Source organism: Muscardinus avellanarius, assembly GCF_963383645.1.
Source record: "Muscardinus avellanarius genome assembly, chromosome: 10".
In the NCBI taxonomy this organism is placed as follows: Eukaryota; Metazoa; Chordata; class Mammalia; order Rodentia; family Gliridae; genus Muscardinus; species Muscardinus avellanarius.
The window spans coordinates 68013046-68034173 of record NC_137796.1 but is presented as its reverse complement, the minus strand read 5'-3'; positions in this window follow the sequence as shown (position 1 = coordinate 68034173).

The window sequence follows — 21128 nt, the reverse complement described above, 5'->3', positions numbered from 1 at the left end:
GTGTGAGCCTAATTATGTGCCTGTGTGGTGGGCTATCCATGCGAAGAAAAACAGTCTTCAAGTATGTTTAACATTCAGGGACCCCCCCACACACACACACACATTGAGGTTCTCTTAATGAAGGATGACTGCCTTGAGATAGATGTCCTTGGTTATTTACTTGTGGATGTAAGGATATATTTGGGGCTTTGATAAGATAATTCCTTACAGATAACATAATTGGGAATACAGATAAAATGAATTATATGTATGTATAATTATTTTTTGAGACCACTGACGCATGTATAGCCTCTATTACACGCTTTTTTCTTTTGTATATATTTTTTAACTTCCACAATAGTGGCTTTCAAAACCTTGTCATTGAGCTGGGTGTGATGATGCATGCTTGTAATCATAGTACTTGGGAGACTGATACAGGAGACTGGTAGGTTCACGGACAGCCTAAGCAACTTAATGAGGCTCTCAGCAACCTAGTGAGTCCCTGTTTCCAAATAAATAAAATCAGTCTGGGGGCACAGCTCAGGGATAGAATGCTTCTGGGTTCAATTTCCAGTACTGCAAGAAATTGCCCTTAGTGCATAACTTTATTTTGTGAAATTTTTTATGTTAGTTCAGAAAAAGAAAATTATTTTGGCACCCTATGAGGGACTACTACTATGCTTGTATGGTTTAATCAGTGGACAGAAACACAAAGTATGAGGAAGGGAATGTAAACAAATTATGATATTGGTCATTGTAATCTGAATGGCTGTATGCTTTCTAGACACCACAGAAACAAATGCTTAGGGTTGATAACATGATTCAGGATGTAGGAATATGCTAAATAACTAGGATGTTAGAGGTTTGCTGTATATTGACAATCATATATATGAATAATAAAGTAAAATTAATTAAGAAAAATGAAAATTTGGAAAACACACAAAAGCTAGATTTTGAGGATATATAGAACCATAACAAAACATTGTTACAATAGTAAGATCACAAATTAGTTACAACAGATATACACCACAGCTCAAAACTCTAAATTTCTTAATTTTTCAATTAAGAAATTTAACAACAATCTAATTAACTGATATTATAAATAAAGTATGTCTATTATTTATGGAAAACAAGTTTTGTTTGTTTTGTGATGCTAGGGATTGAACTCAGGGAGTGCTCTTCCACAGAGCTACACCCCAGCCACCCCCACCTCTTTTTATTTTGAGACAGGGTCTCCATAAGTTGCCCATACTGGCCTTGAACCTGAGATCCCACTGTCTCAGGCTCTCAAGTAGCTGGGATTCTAGGGATATGTCATGGTACCTGGCCACAGGTTTCTTCGATAAATAAAAATTAAACAGAAAAATAAGGCACTGGCCAGGGATGGTGGTACATACCTGTAATCCCAGTACTTGAGAGGCTGAGACCAGATCTCAGGTTTGAGTTAGGCCAGCCTTAGCAACTCAGTGAGACTTATAGCAACTTAGGAAGACCCTGTTTCAAATTTTGAAAATATAGAAAATAGGGCTGAGGATAGGTCAGAAGTGCAATGTCTCTGGGTTCAATCCCTAATATCACAAAAGAAAGAAGAAAGAAGGAAGGAAGGTATTGTGTACTGAAATAAAAGACATAGAAGCCAGGTGTGGCGGTGCATGCTTGTAATCCCAGCATTCAGGAGGCTGAGACTGGAGGATCACGGTTTGCGGACAGCCTCAGCTACTTAGTGAGGTCCTCTGCAACTTAGTGAGACCCTGTTTCAAAAATAAATAATAAAAAATAAGGCAGGGGGTGTAGCTCGGAGGTCAAATGCCCCTGGGTTCCATCTTTGGACCCACCAAAAAAAAAAAAAAGAAATAGAAAATGAAGTCAATGGTACAGAAAAAGAAGTCTATAAAACTTCACACATACACATATTTTGAGAAATGTCAATTACCAACTTGTGGAGAAATAATTTAGGATTTGTTATTAAGTTTCTTGAAGTAGTTAGCTCACTTATGTAAGGATATTTTTGTCTTCACCGAGTAAATAAGATATAGCAATCTGAATCTAAAATATAAAGAATAGGCCAGGCATGGTGGAACACACCTGTAATACCAGTAGTTAGAAGGCTGAGACAGGAGGATCATGGCTTCAAGGGCAGAATCAGCAATGTAGTGAGACTCTCAGCTGCCTAGCTAGACCCTGTTTCAAAACAAAAAATAAAAAGGGTTAGGGGTGTTAGATTAGAGGTAAGAAAAAGGAAGAAGGGGAGGAAGGAAGGAAGGAAGGAAGGAAGGGAGGGAGGGAGGGAGGGAAGGAGGGAGGGAGGAAGGGAAGAAGGAAGGAAGAAAGGAAGAGCTTGGTAAACACAGATCAACAATCTTGGCTGGGGAAGTGTTAGTTCTGCTAACAGCAACCCTAATTATCCTGGGGATATATAGAAAAAGTATCCAGCAGGACCTGGGACAGAGGGCGCAAGAGTAGGGTCCAGGAGAGGGGAGGCTCAGAGCTACTACTGAATATGTCTGCAAAATCCCCACCAGTTGTCAACACTATTCTTCCTGGGGATGAGGAAGGAGAAGGATCAGGTAAGTACTGCATTAAAGTGAATATTCATTTTAATGTTGTACACATATGCATTCATTCAAACATACAGTAAAAAAAAAATTGTCATAGGGCTGGGGGTGTAGGAGGTAGAATGCCCCTGGATTACATCCCCAGTACCACAAAAAAATAAAAGAACCTTTCACCGATTATAGAAATTTAGAGATTTAAGCCGGGCATGGTGGTGCACACTTGCAATCCCAGCATTTGGGAGGCTGAGACCGGAGGATCACAGTTCATGGATAGCCTCAACTACTTAGTGAGGCCCTCTGCAACTCAGGGAGACCCGGTTTCAAAATAAAGAATAAAAAAACAGGGCAGGAGGTGTGGCTCGGAGGTCGAATGCCTCTGGGTTCCATCCCCAGACCCGCAAAAAAAAAAAAAAAAAAAAAAAAAAAAAAGAAATTTGGAGATTTAATATCAGTAATTGCATTTAACATCATATGCCTCTGCTCAAAAAAAAAAAAAGCCAACAAAATGCACATACGCATACCAGCATCCATCACACAGATGACAAGTTTGTGCTCGGTGGTAAGAGCCTACTTCCATTGTCTTACCACCCTTTGCTGACACAGTCCCAAAGCTTTAGTATGAATGCTGGGAAGAGTGCTGTGTTTAGTAAAGGGCAGTTTTGAAATGGTTCCGAGGAGCCAGTTGTGATGGCACATGGTTGCACTCCCACTATTGGGAGGCTAGGACATGAGGATCACAGGTTTGAACCCGGCCTCCACTAACTTAGTCAGGCTCTCCAAAACTTAGTGAGGCCCTGTTTCAAAATAAAGAATAAAAGCAGGCAGCATTTGGGAGGCTGAGAAAGGAGAATTGCAGTTCTCAGAGTTTCAGCTATTTAGTGAGGCCCTTTGCAACTCAGTGAGATCCTGCTTTAAAATAAAGAATAAAGCCAGGCGTGGTGGCACACTCTTGTAATCCCCGTGCTTGGGAAGCAGAGATAGGAGGATCACGCAGGTTCAAAGCCAGCCTCCCTGCCTTAAGAGACCCTGTTTCCAAATAAAATTTAAAATAGGTCTGGGAGTGTAGCCCGGAGGTAGAAGGGTTTCATCCCCAGTACCACAAAAAAATAAATAAAATAAAATAAAGAATAAAAATAGGGTTGGGGGTGTAGCCTGGAGGTAGAATGACCCCTGGTTCCATTCCCAGTACCACAAAAAAAAAGAAAGAAAAGAAATTGTTCAGAGATGATATAACTGGGATGATGTCAGGCATTGATGCAGCACTGAAACAACACTAGACTCTCGACCCCTCTTCTGTGAAATGTGTTTGTTTCTATCTATTATATATATCTAGGTAGCTAATTATCTATAGCTCACAAATACTTTTTTAACCCCAACTTCGGAAGGCTGATTTTATTTAAAGATAAGATTTATCTCTGGTCAGAGAGAAATTCCATGAATATGATGGTTATTTGAAAAGAAAAGAAAAAAAAAACACTTACCAAATCTGGGTGGGTTGGCCTTGTAGACAGCGGACACCCGGATGGCATCCGTGCTAGACTGTGAAGGGGGCATCTGACCCTGGGATAAAGATGTGGGATCTGTGACTTCATCTCCTTGTGGAGAAGTGATTATCATTTCACCTGTAAGTTTGGTGACAGCATCTGTATGGGGAGCAGAGATGACCTCTGAGAACAAGTGTGAGTAAAGCAAGAAATGGATTAGAGGTGAAAAATAAACATGTCCTGTAGGAGTGGTGGTAACAGATGGGGAAAAACAACTTTTGAAATTAAAAAAAAAGATCCCCATGGAGATTAGCAGAGAGCACTGAGATAGAAGAAGTGAGAGAAGAAAACTAAGCATAGGCCCAACCAGGATTTGTAGTGTCTTTAAAGTGTTTGCCTCCCAAATATGAGTTCTATATTTTTAGAGAAATGAGGGTAATAAAATTGAAGGAAGAGCCGGGCGTGGTGGCGCACGCTTGTAATCCCCATGCTTGGGAGGCGGAGACAGGAGGATCGCGCAGGTTGCTTAAGCGAGTCTGGCTTAAGAGACCCTGTTTCCAAATTTTAAAAAATATTAAAAAATAGGTTTGGGAGTGTGGCCTGGAGATAGAAGGGTTTCCAGGAACCCCAGTACCACCAAAAAAAATTTTTTTTTTGAAGGAAGAAACACCAGGTCAGTAGAGAAGTAGAAATAGGGTATAGAGTGGTGCAAATGAAAACTATGTTGTCATGTTTGTTTGGTATGTTCATAGATATTTATTGGATATCTCATTTTGGTATGTTTTGGGTATGTTTCAAGGTATATAGGATGTTTCAGCTGTCACAAAGTAAAATATAAAGTTCCCTACACAGAACTTCTACTATGGATGATGGAAACAGAAAGAAATTCATCTAAAACAGGGCATGGTAGTGCACACCTGTATTCCCAGCACTTGGAAGGCTGAGACAGGAAGATTATAGGTTCAAAGCCAACCTCAGGAACTTAGTAAGACTGTCAGCAACCTAGCAAGACCATGTTTTGAAACAAAAAATGAAAAGGGCTTGGAGTGTAACTCAGAGGTTGAATGCCCCTGTGTTCAATTCCCAGTACCTCCCCCCACATACATACACAAAGAAATTCATCTAAGGATTAAATAGCAGAGTAAATTACAAAGCCCTACTGAAAACAGAAAAGAAGATAAGAATGCAGATGATGGAAGGTCAAGGGAGCTGGATGGGATGAAACAGCACATTAGATCACTTTGGTTGGGTTCATAGTATCAGTGACACTTGAGGAAATGTTTTAATTTTCTGAGGATGAATATCTTTATTTTTATTCAATCAAAAGCATTCTTTTATTGAGAGGCAAGATGAGTATATTTATAATATTTAATTATTTAAATTTTTATAATTTCACTGTGAGACATATTTATTTACAGTAGCTAGATAATTTTCCCTTTTCAAAATAAGAATATTTTAGCCGGGCATAGTGGCACATGCTTGTAATCCCAGCATTTGTGAGGCAGAGAGCAGAGGATTCCAGTTCTTAGACAGCCTCAGTTACTTAGGCCCTTCACAACTCAGTGAGACCCTGTTTCAAAAATTTTAAAAATGACGCCGGGCGTGGTGGCGCACGCTTGTAATCCCCGCACTTGGGAGGCGGAGACAGGAGGATCGTGAAGGTTCGAAGCCAGCCGCACTGGTTTAAGAGACCCTGTTTCCAAATAAAAAAATAAAATAGGTCTGGGAGAGTAGCCAGGAGGTAGAAGGGCTTCCAGGAACCCCATTACGACCAAAAACAAAACAAAACAAAAATTTAAAAATGGCTGGGTGTGGTGGCTCACGCTTGTGTGTGTGTGTGTGTGTGTGTGTGTGTGTGTGTGTGTGTGTGTGGTACTAGGGTTCCTGGAAACCCTTCTACCTCCGGGCTACACTCCCAGACCTATTTTATATTATTTTATTTGGAAACAGGGTCTCTTAAGCCAGAGAGACTGGCTCTGAACCAGCGCGATCCTCCTGTCTCCGCCTCCCAAGCGCGGGGATTACAAGCCTGGGCCACCACGCCGGGCATGGCTCATGTTTAGAATCCCAGCATTCTGGAGGCTGAGGTTGGAGGATCGCGGTTTGTGGACAGCCTCAGCTACTTAGGAGGCCCTCTGCAACTCAGTGAGACCCTGTTTCAAAATAAAGAATTTAAATAATAGGGCAGAGTGCATAGCTTGGAGGTTGAATGGCCCTGGGTTTCATATCCAGACCCGCAAAAAAATTTTAAATAAATAAATAAATACATATGTTTGATATTAAGTACACATTCATCAGCTGCTAAGATGAGCCTCAGCAACTTAGAAGCTTGGTGAGGCCCTGTTTCAACATAAAAAAATAAAAAGAGCTGGGAGTGTAGCTCAGAGGTAGAATTCCCCTGAATTCAATCTCCAGTAAAAAAAAAAAATCAGCAAAGGGTTGGGGAATAATTCAGAGGTAGGTAGAATGTATGCTTACCGTGCACAATGCCATGGCTTCAATTCCCAGCTCCAAAAATGAAATAAAAAGTGAAATAAAATAAGCTAGGTATGATAGCACATGCCTCTAATCCCAGTACCTGGGAGGCTGAGACAAGGAGGATCCCAGGTATGAGGCCAACCTCAGCAACTCAGCAAGATCTTTAGCAACATAGTGAGAACCTGTTTCAAATTTTTTTATTTCTTGTGGTACTGGGGATTGACCTCAGAGGAGTTTTACCTCCAAGATACACCCCCATACCTTTAAATTTTTTTTTATTTGGAAACAGAATCTTGCTAGGAGGATCTGCAATCCTCCTGTTTCATGCTCCCCCAAGTACTGAGATTACAGGTTTGCATGACCAAGCTCAGCTGCTGTTCCAAATTTTAAAAGTGGGGGCAGGGGGAATGGAGCGTATCTCAGAGGTAGAATGCTCCTGAGATCAACACCCAGCACCACAAATAAATAACAAATTAAGTACAAAATAAGTGCATAAGGAAGAATCCAGAGAGCAAGTGCGAGATCCCAGGTATTCCCTATCAGTGGAGTCAAGTAAACAATGCTTTAATCTCCTAGCACCAATGTATGACGACACAAAATACTGCCAACCATGAAAATACACACAAGTTTTCTTTTTCTTTGTTTTTCTTTGCTCATGTATCACCTTAACAGGGAGCATTTTGGTGGCTCATCTTAGTTGCTGGGTTCTGTACCCTAGTCTGAGGTCACATTTGTACCAGGAGACCCTCAGGGACCCATTATGAATCACATCATTAGTATTAACTATCTGACATAGCACAAGATTCTGTGTAAACAAAAAACAAACCTCTTCTATTTGAGCAGAATGTTTCAAGGTCTTAGAAATGATATGCCAGGGACCAGGCGAGGGGCAAAGGAGGAAACTCAGCAAGCCATCAGCAGTGCATACTGGCCATTGTGGTCAGAGCTGTTCAGGTGCATGTCGTAGCCCATAAGAATAAAAACCACCAAGGGCTCAGACTACTCATGATTCCTCTAGAGAATGGAGAGTGAAGAGGTCCACTTTCCCTAACCACACTGAAGTGATATAAACACTATGGTAGGCACTTTCCCTAACCACACTGAAGTGATATAAACACTATGGTAGGGGTAATGGATTTTATCACAGAGAACACAGTAACATAAATCCAGCAAGGCCCCTGAACAGATTAAAAAGTATTATATAGCTGCTTAAAAGCTTCTTAATATTCTCTTGGTCCTAGGAAACCAAGAAACAACAGACACTTTCCTGTAGGGACCTGTGACAGAGGACATAGACAAAGCCTGAGGAATGAAAGATTCCGAAAGAGTTAAGGGGGATTAATGAAAGGTTAAGTCCTCCAAGGCTCCGGCTGTAACTCCTGTTCTTTCCTAAACACGAGCCCCAGGCCCACCAGTGAGAGTGGGAACTGATCTCAATCTCATTTTCAATATTCTTTTACGAGGTCTTCGGAGGACTAGGTGAAGGGCCAAATCCACAAGCTGTTCCAAAAGCCATGACCACACACAAACCCTTTTGTTCTCTTAGACATATGGATTCTTGATTAAGGTTACCATGACTGAATGCAGGCCCTACGTTTGTTCTCTTAGGCATATGTATTCTTGATTAAGTTTATGATTAGCTGAAAAATATTTACTTAAGTGTTGTTAGTTTTTCTTTGACTCACACGTCATCCAATCCTTTGCCCTAGATACTCTGGTTTGCTCTTCCGTGTTTTATGATATATAAGTACCTGTTACCCTAAATAAAGTTGTCAGTTGCACGAGAGGCAATTGTCTGTGTCTTTATTTCAGGTCTCTCCCTCGCAAGTCCCAGAGAGTAATCTCTAACAGGTGGTGCCTGATACAGGGACTTGAAAAGGGTAATTCGAGAAGAGGAAGAGATCACTGCAGAAAGAGGTAAGCAGCCATGGGACACCAAGTGAGTAAAAATCCTTTTGTAAAGATAGTACATCATTTTTTAAAGCAATATAAGACAAATATATCACAAGAGGAACTACAGGATTGTTATGATTTAGCAGTAGAATATAATCCTTGGTTTCTTGATGAAGGAAGGTTAGACGAGGAAGTGTGGGATAGATTTCAAAAAAATATTATGAAGGCTTATTGGTAAGGGGAGAAAATTCCCCCTCAGTGGTGGGCCACTTGGTCTTCCTTAGGATGATTATCCAGCAAATGGATGGCAGAGGTTTTGATTTAGAAAATGAAACTGAAAAATTGTTCCATGTTTATGAGTTGTTAGAGGAAGACCTAGATTGTGCCAAAAGACAGAAGGAGATCGTGTTTGCCCAGAAAGCCCAGGAAAAGAAGTTGGAGTGAGTGCCCTGGCACCAGCGCCCCCTTCAGCCTCTGTGGTAAAAAAAACATATATCCTTTAGAACATAGAGTGAATCCAGCTCTGCCTAGGCCTATGCCTTTTAAACCTTGACACTATCCTGTTCATCTAGCTTTTGTCTTCCCTGTCACTTTTAATCTTGGTCTGCTGTAGCAAACTGATTGGAAGGCACCTGAATTTGATATTATTTCCACTTTTTTTTAAAAAAAAGCATGCACACTATATGGGCCTGTTCCTAATTATTGCATTGAATTCTTGCACTTGTGGGCTGAGAACTGGATCCCTTATGATTTATATTCAGTGGCAAAGATGGCCTTTACAGGGCAACAATATTTACAATGGCAGATGTAGCTTAGTGAGGAGGAAAAACAAATTATGCATGATCAAACAGCTCAGGGAAATCCAGCCCAGTTGTCTTAGGAATTTCTCACTAGAACTGGAGCTTGGTCAGACATAAGAACTCAAGTCCAAAATGTACAACCACAGCATCTGTACTGGATTCTGGGGCAAAAAAATTGAGAAGGAACTGGAGAGCCATTTACAAAAATTTTACAAGGACCCACTGAAGAATATAGTTCTTTTATCAGGAGACTGCAGGATTCTATTTAAAAGACTATAAGAATGCAGAGTTGTCAGAAATGTTAATCAGACAACTAGCTTTTGATAATACTAATGAAGACTGCCAAATGGCTATTCGCCCCATTAGGGAAAGAGGGAATGTTTTAGATTTTATGGAAGCATGTCAAAATATAGGAACAGTAAGATATAAGGCACAGATAGCAGCAATTGAAACAAAAAGAATACAGAATATGAGTAAACAAAGTGTTTTAACTGTGGGAAGCCAGGACTTATGAAAAAAGAATGTAGGGTTCCCTTAAAAGCAAAAGAAGATAGACAAAAGGGAGGAAAACAGCCACTCCCTGGAATATGCTCTAGATGTAAGAAAGAGAAACATTGCAAAAATGAATGTAGATCAAAATTTGATAAGGATGAAAACAAATTACAAAATAATCATAGAAACTAATAGCCCAGAACAAAATGAGAGACAATTTTCTTAATAGTAGCTTAAACAGTTAAAACATCTTTTAAGAAATATGACAATCAATAATAAGGCTGCTCCTGTAACTCTGCCAAATATCATGACCCTTACTGCAGCCACATAAGGGAGTGATGCTATAGACTTACCAGCTACTTGTTTACCACAATTACTAGTTATTAATAATCCTCAAAGAATAGATCTTGAATATGTGGGCCCGATTCCAAAAAACACTGTAGGTTTAATCCTTGGTTGCAGCAGCAGTACCCTAAAGGGCCTCCTTGTACATACCAGTTTGATTGATGCAGATAATATAGGGGTGATTTCTGTCATGATACATGTTGAGTGAAGAGCAATTACAGAGGGCATATTGAACCTTCTATGTCACCCTGGAATTCTCCTATATTTGCAATAAAAAAGAAAACAGGAAAATGGAGAATATTAATAGGTCAAAGGAATGTTAATAAGACTCTTCAGCCCATGGGTGCTCTACAACCAGGCATACCTACCCCATCCATGATACCTCAGGATTGGGAGATTAGTGTAATTGATTTAAAAGATTGATTCTTGTCAATTCCTCTGCATCCTAAAGATTGTCAGAGATTTGCTTTCACTCTTCCCTCTCAATAATATTCAGCCTGCAAAATGATTTCAATGGAAAGTACTGCCTCAGGGCATGGCTAATTCCCCAACTATGTGTCAGTGTTATGTTGACACAGCATTACAGCCTATCAGAGAATTGTGCCCAAAGGCATAGATAATCCATTATATGGGTGATATTTTACTTGCTCACCCCGAGAAAGAAATTTTACTTAACCTTCTTAAAGAAACAGTTCAAGCCCTACAAGCGCAGGGTTTGAGCATTGCCACAAGCCGGGCGTGGTGGCGCACGCTTGTAATCCCCATGCTTGGGAGACTGAGACACAGGAGGATCGCACAGGTTCGAAGCCAGCCTCAGCTACTTAGTGAGGCTCTCAGCAACTGTGAGACCCTGTTTCCAAAAAATAAAATGTAAAATAGGTCTGGGAGTATAGCCTGGAGGTAGAAAGCCTCTGGATCCACCCCCAATACCACCAAAAAAAAAAAAAAAAAAGAAAAGAAAAGGAAAAGAAAAGGAAATTGCAACGGAAAAAATCCAAACTATGCCTCCTTACAATTATCTAGGTTATGTAGTACAGAGACAGACAGTGAAACCAAAAATTGCTCAAATTAACATCCCAACCAATTGGACTTTAAACAACATGAAGAAATTGTTAGGAGATATTAATTGGATTCGACCCACTTTGGGAATTCCAAATTATGCTTTACAACATTTTTTGCCATCTTAGAAGGAGACCCTTCCTTGGACAGTCGACGAATGCCTAGTGCACAAGCAAAATGAGAATTAAAATTAGTGGAACAGAGAATCTCTGACGCATTCATTCAATGATATCAACCTGATAAAGAGATAGGGTTATTGATTATGGGTACCTCTAATATGCCTACAGGAATTATAGTCCAGGAGGATAAACCAATAGAATGGATATATACCCATCATAAAGGGTTTAAAACAATCACTCCTTACACTGACCATTTATCTACATTTATTATCTTAGGCAGAAAAAGGATATTTCTCTCTGTGTGTGTGTATGATATCAGATTTATTACTATACCATTTAATAAGGAAACTTTCCATAATCTTCTTAATCTTTATACTTCATTACAAATTGCTTTGGCCAATTTTGTTGGTGATATTACTTTTCATTATCCTCAGGGAAAATTATGGAACTTCCTCAATAGATGTGACTGGACCATTAATTCTATTGTTGTTTCACAACCTATTCCTAAAGCTCCTACTTATTATATTGATGATACTAAACAGCAAAAGGCTGCTATTTATGGTCCTGATTTAAAATTACATCTTCCAACCCCTTACCAATTTATGCAAAAGAAAGAATTGTTTGCTTTAATTGCCCTGTTGGATAGCTGTTCTTGTACTTTAAATGTAGTATCTGATTCACCTTATATAGTTAATTTGTTCCCTAGTATTGAGACCACTTACATTCCCGATGGTCCTGCACCTATCACACAACTCTTTCTCAGGCTTCAATGTTTAATCAGACATCGTCTGCATCTTTTCACATTACCCATATAAGATCACATTCCAATCCCCTTGGTCCATTAACACAAGGGAATACAAACGCCGACACCCTTTTGGAAGCAGTCTTTTCTTTTTTCTTTTTGGGGGGGGGGTCTGAGGATGGAACCCAGGGGCATTCTACCTCTGAGCTACACCCCTTGCCCTATTTTTTATTCTTTATTTTGAAACCGGGTCACACTGAGTCGCAGAGGACCTCACTAAGTAGCTGAGGCTGTCCACGAACTGTGATCCTCCAGGTCTCAGGCTCCCGAATGCTGGGATTACAAGCGTGCACCACCATGCCCTGCTTCTTTTCTTCACCTCAAGAGGAACATAAGTTTTTCCATTCTAATGCCAATAGGTTACAAGTAGCATATAAAATCCCTTTTTTTCAGGCCAAACAAATTACACGAAATTGCCCAGTATGCAGGCCATTTCATTTAACATAACAATCTGTGGATGTTAACCCTAAGGGTCTAAAACCTAATTATCTCTGGCAGGTAGACTTCACTCATATTTCTTTATCCCTCTATTCTCTAGCTCTGGTAATTATAGGTACTTATTCTTCTTTTATACAGGCAGTGCCTACTAAAAGTGAAACTTTCAAGGCAGCAAAATTAGCATTAATAAATACTTTTGCGGTTATGTGGGTGCCTCTCCAAATAAAAACAGACAATGGGCCTTCGTTTACTTCAAAAGCATTTAAACAATTCCCTAGTAAGTGGAATATTTCTCATGTTACCGGGATCCATACAACCCCCAAGGTCAAGCTTTAGTTGAACGTGCTACTCTTAGGCTTCTTCTTTCTAAACAAAAGAGGGTGAATATGGACCCTAGAGAAGCCTTATATTACAACTCTTTATATTTAAATTATCTAAAATTTAAAAATTCCTCTAATATCACCAGAGCAGAAAAACATTTCCATACAAAAAAGATAGCATTACAACATCAAGATATTTGAGTTTAAGATTATACTAATGAATGGAAGCCAGGAAAACTACATTTTCTAGGCAAAGGTTATGCTATTGTTTCTGTAGACAATGGCAAGCAATCTTTGGTCCCTGATGAAAAGTCGGGTGGAGAAAGAAAGATGAAAAACATGGTTCCAGCTTCACCAGATGCAGATATCAGAAAGAAATATTACCTGACATGGGCACAGGTAAAGAATCTGAGTAGGAAGGTAGAATCAATAGTGAAAGAAGCTGGAGGACCGGTAACACCAGACAAGATGTTTTTAGCAATGATTGCTATATTGTCCTTTACCTCAGGAGTGAGTGGTGACAACTACACATATTGGACTTATATTCTTTTCCCTCCATTAGTAGAATTTGTTGACTGGGCAGACACTGCACCATTAATATACACCAACAACTTGGGTATGATGCCGTCTCCATGGAAGATGACATCACCCAGTCACCCTGATGAAGAAGGAAAATTGATAAACTTTACTCTAGGATATAAGACCTTGCCAATATGTTTTTGGGGGTTGATATTTGTCTTTCTATATTTTCTCAATGGTGGGGATATAATGCTAATAATGGAACTGGGTTACATATTGGGTTTTCTGCTTCATTTTCCTTTTTACTTAATGCCTCTGATTTTGAGGCAACTCATCATATGAGTAATTACACTACCACCTATTTGATGCCCTCAGATTTGCCTTGTGAAGCTGTCTCATGGAGAAAGAGAAATTATGCCCAATTACACTGGAATACATGTAGACCAAAATTAGCTCAAGTTGCTTACTACAAAAATTTTACATTTGCAGACTAAGAGCCTTATGGGTTTTTCACTGACTGTCCTGAATAACTGAAGAAGTGGCATCTAATAATGATTTATTAGATGTAATTTATTGTAATAACAATACCATACATTGGAATATCACTGGTTCTAAGCATCGAGGAAACATTTCTTTCTGGTGACAAGATAATGATGTGATTTCTTGGCACAATGGGGGACTAGCACCACCTAGACCTCATGTTGTTGCCTCAAATATATTAGGACCTGAACAATGGCATATATGGAAACTTGTCACTGCTTTACGTTCTTTGAAATTGGCCAGGGTGTTTGCATCTACAGTAATTCCTCAAAATTATTCTACTAATTATACCATGGAATTTTAGATCCAAGTCTTGTAAAACTTCCCCATTTATTACCTATAGGCAAATTAAGCAATCAGGGTAAAAATATATACTGTATAAATTTCAGACTGTACACTTGCATTAATGCCTCTATTACTTTTAACCATTCTGAAGACAGCTTAATCTTTCTTTGACAAAGATCTCATATTTGGATCCCTGTAACTCTATCATATACTTGAGAGGAATCCTCTTTTGTTCATAGTTTATATCAATATATTCTTAATAGAGGGAAGTGACTTATTGAATGGATTATTGCAGGTATAGTAGGTCTAATAGCAGTGGCGTCAGTGAGTGCAGTAGCAGGGATGCCATTGCATAATTCTATTAAAAATGAAGATTTTATTATGAATTGGCATAACCAGTCAAGGATTCTTTGGGAAAAACAAGCTAAGGTTGATCAACAATTGTTAGATGAGGTCAATGAGTTTAGGGAGGCTCTTTGATGGGTAGGAAATCAATCACTAGAAACACAATATCAATTGTCTTTGAGATGTCATTGGAACATTAGCCAATTTTGTGTTACTAGCTTAGAATATAACCAAATTAAATATAAATGGGATTCCATCTGCCAACATTTAGCTAGCATATCCAATAACAATACATTGAACATTGACAAGTTGAAAAAGGACATAACGGATACTTTCTCCCATACCTTGTCTTCACCCTATGATGAGAAATTTCTTAACACTTTAACCGACTTGATGAATAATAACCCTTTGCCAAATCTAGTGAAAACACCAGCTGGGATATTACAATTACTGCTTATAGGACTATTTAGTATACTTACACTTTCAGGATTTGGGTGGATTCGGTCAACCTTACCCAGTTCAAAATCCTCTAGCCTTGCTCTCACTGTGGCCGCCATTCAACTTAACAGAAAATGGGGAAATGACGGAGGACATGGACAAAGCCTGAGGAATCAAAGATTCTGAAAGAGTTAAGGGGGATTAATGAAAGGTTAAGTCCTCCAAGGCTCTGGCTGTAACTCCTGTTCTTTCCTAAACACGAGCCCCAGGCCCACCAGTGAGAGTGGGAACTGATCTCAATCTCATTTTCAATATTCTTTTACGAGGTCTTCGGAGGACTAGGTGAAGGGCCAAATCCACAAGCTGTTCCAAAAGCCATGACCACACACAAACCCTTTTGTTCTCTTAGTCATATGGATTCTTGATTAAGGTTACCATGACTGAATGCAGGCCCTACGTTTGTTCTCTTAGGCATATGTATTCTTGATTAAGTTTATGATTAGCTGAAAAATATTTACTTAAGTGTTGTTAGTTTTTCTTTGACTCACACGTCATCCAATCCTTTGCCCTAGATACTCTGGTTTGCTCTTCCATGTTTTATGATATATAAGTACCTGTTACCCTAAATAAAGTTGTCAGTTGCACGAGAGGCAATTGTCTGTGTCTTTATTTCAGATCTCCCCCTCACAAGTCCCAGAGAGTAATCTCCGACAGACCTGAGTGGCTAAAACTGGCCTAGTCAAATTAAGTGAGGCAAATATATATCCCAGCACAGAATTTAAAAAGAGACAAAGGATAGACATAGGACTCTCACACAAAGGAAAAGGATGCCAACACAACAGAGATACAAATCTAAGAATTGTGAAAACATGAGAACGAAGACTAATGAAGAAACAATAAACGACTACAACTCCACGACATTGGAGATCACCAATAAAAGCTAGAAAAAATGCCAGAAGGAGAATTAAAATTTTTATTTTTAATATGTTCAGAAGCGTTAGAGAGCTGGGCATGGTGACACATGCGTGTAATACCTGTACTTGGGAGGCTGAAACAGGGGGATCACAGTTCATATTCAGTCTCAGCAACTTGTTAGGCCCTCTGCGACTTAGTGAGACCCTGTCTCACATAGAAGAATAAAAACTGGGTCTAAGGGTATAGCTCAGAGATGGAATGCCCCTGGGTTCAATCCCCAGTGCCACAATAAAGGGGGGCATTATAAATAAAATCAGAGAAAGCATATAGGAAATAAAAAACATATTAATAAAAATAATTAAAGCCCTAAATAAGCAAAATAAAGGAGACAATAAATGAAGTCTTCAGTCAGAACCATCACTGGCAGACTAGACCACATGGAAAATAGAGTCTCATTCTTAGAAGACACCTTATTGAAAAATAACCAGACATTCGATAATATAGAAAAGACAATACATCAAAATGATCAGAATATTTTAAAAATTTGGATAATATGAAATGAACCAATTTACAGATAATAGGCATTGAAGAAAGTCCAGAATCACATAAAAATATTAGAAACCTCTTCAGAGAAATAATATCAGAGAACTGCATGAACATAAAAAATAAGATGGACATACATGTATAGAAAACATCCAGAACCATGATAAGATCAAAAAGAACTTTTTCTTTCCACAAAATAATCAAAATTACTAACATCAAGGCCATGAAAAGAATCGTAAATGTATCAAGAGCAAAAAGATGGGTGGCATTCAGAGACAAAACAGTAATAATCATTCCAGACGTCTCAACATAAATTTTAAAAGCTAAAAGGGCTTGGTATAATGTACTCCAAACCCTAAAAGAAGACAATTTCTAACACAGATCTCTATATCCAGCAGAGATATCCTTCAAAATTGAGAGAAATAAAAACTTCCTTAGACATGCAGAATTAAAAAAAATGCAAAACTACCTAGCTGGCACTAGAGAAAATGAAACAGAAATAAAACACAATAAGAAACAATAAATAAACACCAGAACTAGAGATAAAAAAAGATTTTACCAAATGAGTAACTAAGCAAAGGAGAAATGACACTGTATCAAACAGAAAATATAACTCGAAATGACAGGAAATAAAAATCATCTCTCAATAATAACATCAAATGTTAACAGTCTAAACTTCCCCTTTAAAAGTCATTGCCTGGCAATGTGGATTAAAGACCATAATCCAACTATTTTCTGTTTGCAAGAAACTCAATTTACAGGCAACAATATTCATAGTGTTATGAGGTAAAACTTCCAGGGAGACCACTCAGACCCAAAATATTGCCAAAATAAAGTCTTTATTAGCCAGCTGGTAACTACACTTGATCAGTGATTCTTTGTCTTATATAGTTAATCAGACAGTTAAGGAGCCATAGTCCCACTATTAGGGCCAATAACAAGAGTACAAGTGGGCCCGCCAGGGGAGTGATGAGGGTAATTAGCCAAGGAGATCAGGAAAAGAGGGACTGGTAGATGCTAGCCTGGCTTTTTTCCTTTCCTTCAAGTTGTTTCTGGCTAGGGCCAGACTTTCCCAAATTATTCCCAATTGGTTAGCATAAAAATAATGAGTCTCCCCCAAGGACATATAGAGACCTCCTTGTTTCATGAACAGGAGGTATAAGCCTCTCTGATTTTGGAGTACTGCTTCTGTCAGAGTCTAGCTGGATTTCTAGCCTGTAAAGGGAATTTTGTAAGTGTCCTAAGTCAGTGTCAATTTGAGCACTGAGCTCTCTAAAGTTATTATTATTATTAGAGCAAAGGTCCCAACAGTTGAGGATCCAGCTCTTCCAGCACCAACTAGGAGAGGGACTAGGATGGCTCTGGCTGCCCTTTTTGCCCTAGGTTGTCCTGGGTCTAAGTTGAAATGGATCTATCCTTCTGCCCTATTATATACATATACCTGGGAAGTAACAGTCTAAAATGCAAAGGGTGCCAGTGGATTCTTGTTCTATTACGTCTGAGATTTGATGAGGTTATTTGAGCAGGCCAATCAAGTCATTTCCAGGGCCTGAAAGTAAACTCTTTTATCCATACTTTTGTTAGTATGACAATAACATTACAGTTGTCTCTATAAGGGGAGGAGCTTAGCTGATAATTGAATGACAGGGTACAGGTCCTCTGACTTTGTAGATCCCCAACAGTGATGTGAGGACAGCTCCAGTCACAGTTTGAGAAGTCATTGGGGGTTAACAAGGGCAAGTTAGCTCCCATATCTACATAGTATGGGGGTTTTGGGTCTAGACATAGCCAGCAATCGTGAGCTAATCCTGGGGAGGAATGGCTTAGTACCTTATGGACTTTATCTAACATGCTTATCATGGATAGGCCAGCTTCAAGGTTGGGTTTGGAAAGCAAGGGTTTGGAACTCCAGGTACATGGGTCATTTGAACAGGTGACTTTTGAGGTTTCTTGGATACTGGCAGATAGAGGTTACTATTTGGACCAATAGGGTGTGGGTCCCTGGGAGAGTCTTTTTGGGATAGTAAATTTATCCCCAGGGTTCCTGCCATAAACATTGAGCCTTATTCCCCAAGTTTGGCCGGTAACCCAGTATCAATTATCAACTGAAGTTCAGGTTTAATCCTAATAGAGGGTTACAGTGGCCCGGGGAGCATTTATTTATGAGGATCAGTGTGGGCCCACAAGGCCTTGGTTTCCCAATCCCAGGCAGCCAGTGATATTGTCCAACCCCTTGGCAGTGGGATGGCTCATGTACAGGGCACATATAAAACTGGATATTTTGCATGTCCTTTTCAAAATCTGCACTTTTATAGCCATGACTCTGGTAGGGCGCTAGGAGCATTTATTTCCAATTGACAAGGGCACAAAGGTCTATCTTAAAGATGGGTAGGTGTTCAGTAGTTATACTACAAATTAGTATTCCTCTCTCACTCTGTCTTTCTAATCTCCCAGGTTCAGCTCGAGAGGCAATGGTTGGAAATTGATCCCTCAGAAGGGGAAACAAATCTTAAAACCACAAAAATTATTAAGAATCCCACTTTAGCCTTTTCTTTAATGGGCCAGAGATCCAATTGACAGTCCATCTCCCTTCCTCCTCTGCAGCCTTTTAAAACTGAGTATGGTGAATCCAGAAAAGAATCCCAGCTACTTTGACTGCTGAAGGTGTATTCAGGGTCACAGGATATGGGCCCTTCCAAGTGGGTTCCAATGTCCATGTCAGGATGCTCTTAACCCAGACTAAGTCACCAGATTGGAACTTGTGAGCAGGCTCAGAAGCAAGCTGAGGATCTGCTCCTCAGACCATTTGATGGATAGCCTTTTGGGTCTGTTGTGTGGCCTGTAGAGACTTAAGAAGGGTATGGTTAGATATTTCTGTTTTATGCATGTCTCTTAACTTTGGGAGGATAGGGGGTAGTCTCCCAAACATGATCTCATAAGGGATGAAACCTCCTAGGTTGGGAGTGCATCTCTCTAAGGAGGACAAAAAGAAGGTTGGCCCAACTTATATTTGTTTCTATAACCAATTTAGTCAGTTTCCTTTAAAGTCCTATTCATACTTTCTAAATGTCCTAAGCTCTGTGGCCTATAGGCACAGTGAAATTTCCAATTGATGTGTAAAGCCTTTGCCAGACTTGGGGAAACTTTGGCCATGAAGGCCGGGCCATTGTCGGATCCCATGGTAAGGGGCAGGCCAAATCTGGGAACTCACTCCTGAAGTAGCTTCTTAGTTACTATGGAAACTGTTTCAGTCCGGGTGGGAAAGGCCTCAACCCACCCAGAGAATGTGTCCACAAACACTAGGAGATATTTGTTCCCCAAACAATCAATTTGATCTCAGTAAAGTCCAATCCCCAATGTTCTTCAAGTATGTTGCCCCAGCATGTATTCCCTCCAGGGCTCTCCTCTTCCCCCTCTAGGGTTTAACTGGGTGCAAGCAGAACATCTAGTCATGGTGTCTTTGGCAACATAGTCTAATCCTAGTATATAGTATCTAGACCTGAGGAGTTCAATAATCTTTGTAGCCCTTTGATGTGTTGTCTGGTGGAGTTGAGTCCCCAAGTGTCTTCCCAAAGCTGCTGCAAGAATGGGGTCTTCCATCTGGCAATAGCAACCATCCCATTTCTTCTTGCCTAGCACCCTCTTGCTGTGCCCTGGCCTTTTCTGTGTGTAGGTAGGTCTCTGGGGCAGGCTTGGTTCTGGAACAAGGCTAAGATTTTTAGAGGCCCCACTAGTTCTATGGCCGCAGCCAAATCTGTTTCCCTGTTCCCTTGGGATTCAGGAGTGTCTCCCTTCTGGTGCTCTTGGCAGTGGATGATGGCTACTTTCTTGGGTAGCCAGATAGCTTTCAATAGGGCCAGGATCTCCTCTTTGTTTTTTATTTCTCTTCCAGCTAAAGTGAGGAGTCCCTTCTCTTGGTATAATGCCCCATACACATGAGTGGTAGTGAAGGCATACATATGATGATGACTTTATTCTTTCCCCATGTAAGTGCCTGTGTTAAGCCTATGAGTTAGCCTTTTTTGAGCATACACCTCTCGCTTAAGGGACTGAGCCCAAATAGTCCGGTCTTTCATAATAACTGCAGCCCCAGTATACTTGATGCCATCCTGAACAAAACTGCTTCCATCTGTATACAGTACCACCTCTGCCTCTGAAATGGAACATCGGTCACGTTCGGTATGGTAGATTAGATCAGGTTGGTCACTTCACTGAAGTCATGCAAAGGTTGCTTTGGGTCATCATCAAGCAACATGCTCGCTGGGTTAATAGCTGAGATCCTGCAAAACCTTATGTGAGGTTGATCTAGGAGGAGTGCTTGATAGTGGGTTACACGAGTATTAGACATCCATCTTTCTGGGGTGCCTCTTAGGAGGTCCTCAACTGAATGAGGAGTAGTCAGGTACAATTCCTGTCCCAGAGTTAATTTGTCAGCCTCTTTTACAGGTACACAGTGGCAGCCATGGCTCCTATGCAGGCTAGCCATCTGGATGAAATAGGGTCTAGTCTCTTAGACATGTAGGCTGCTGGCAACTTTCATGGTCCCAGAGTTTGGGCCAGAACTCCTTTTGCTCTTTCCAGGGCCTTATCCACCAACAAGTGGAAAGGCTTGTTGGCATCTGAGAGGGCCAGAGCCAGTGCAGACACAAGAGCCTTCTTTAGGGCCTCAAAAGCTTCTTGTTCAGTCTTAATCCAATTTAGGGGTTGGGTTCTCCTAAGACTTTCATATAGGGGCTTTGCAATCTCCTCAAATCCTCAAATCTACAATCAGCAATAACC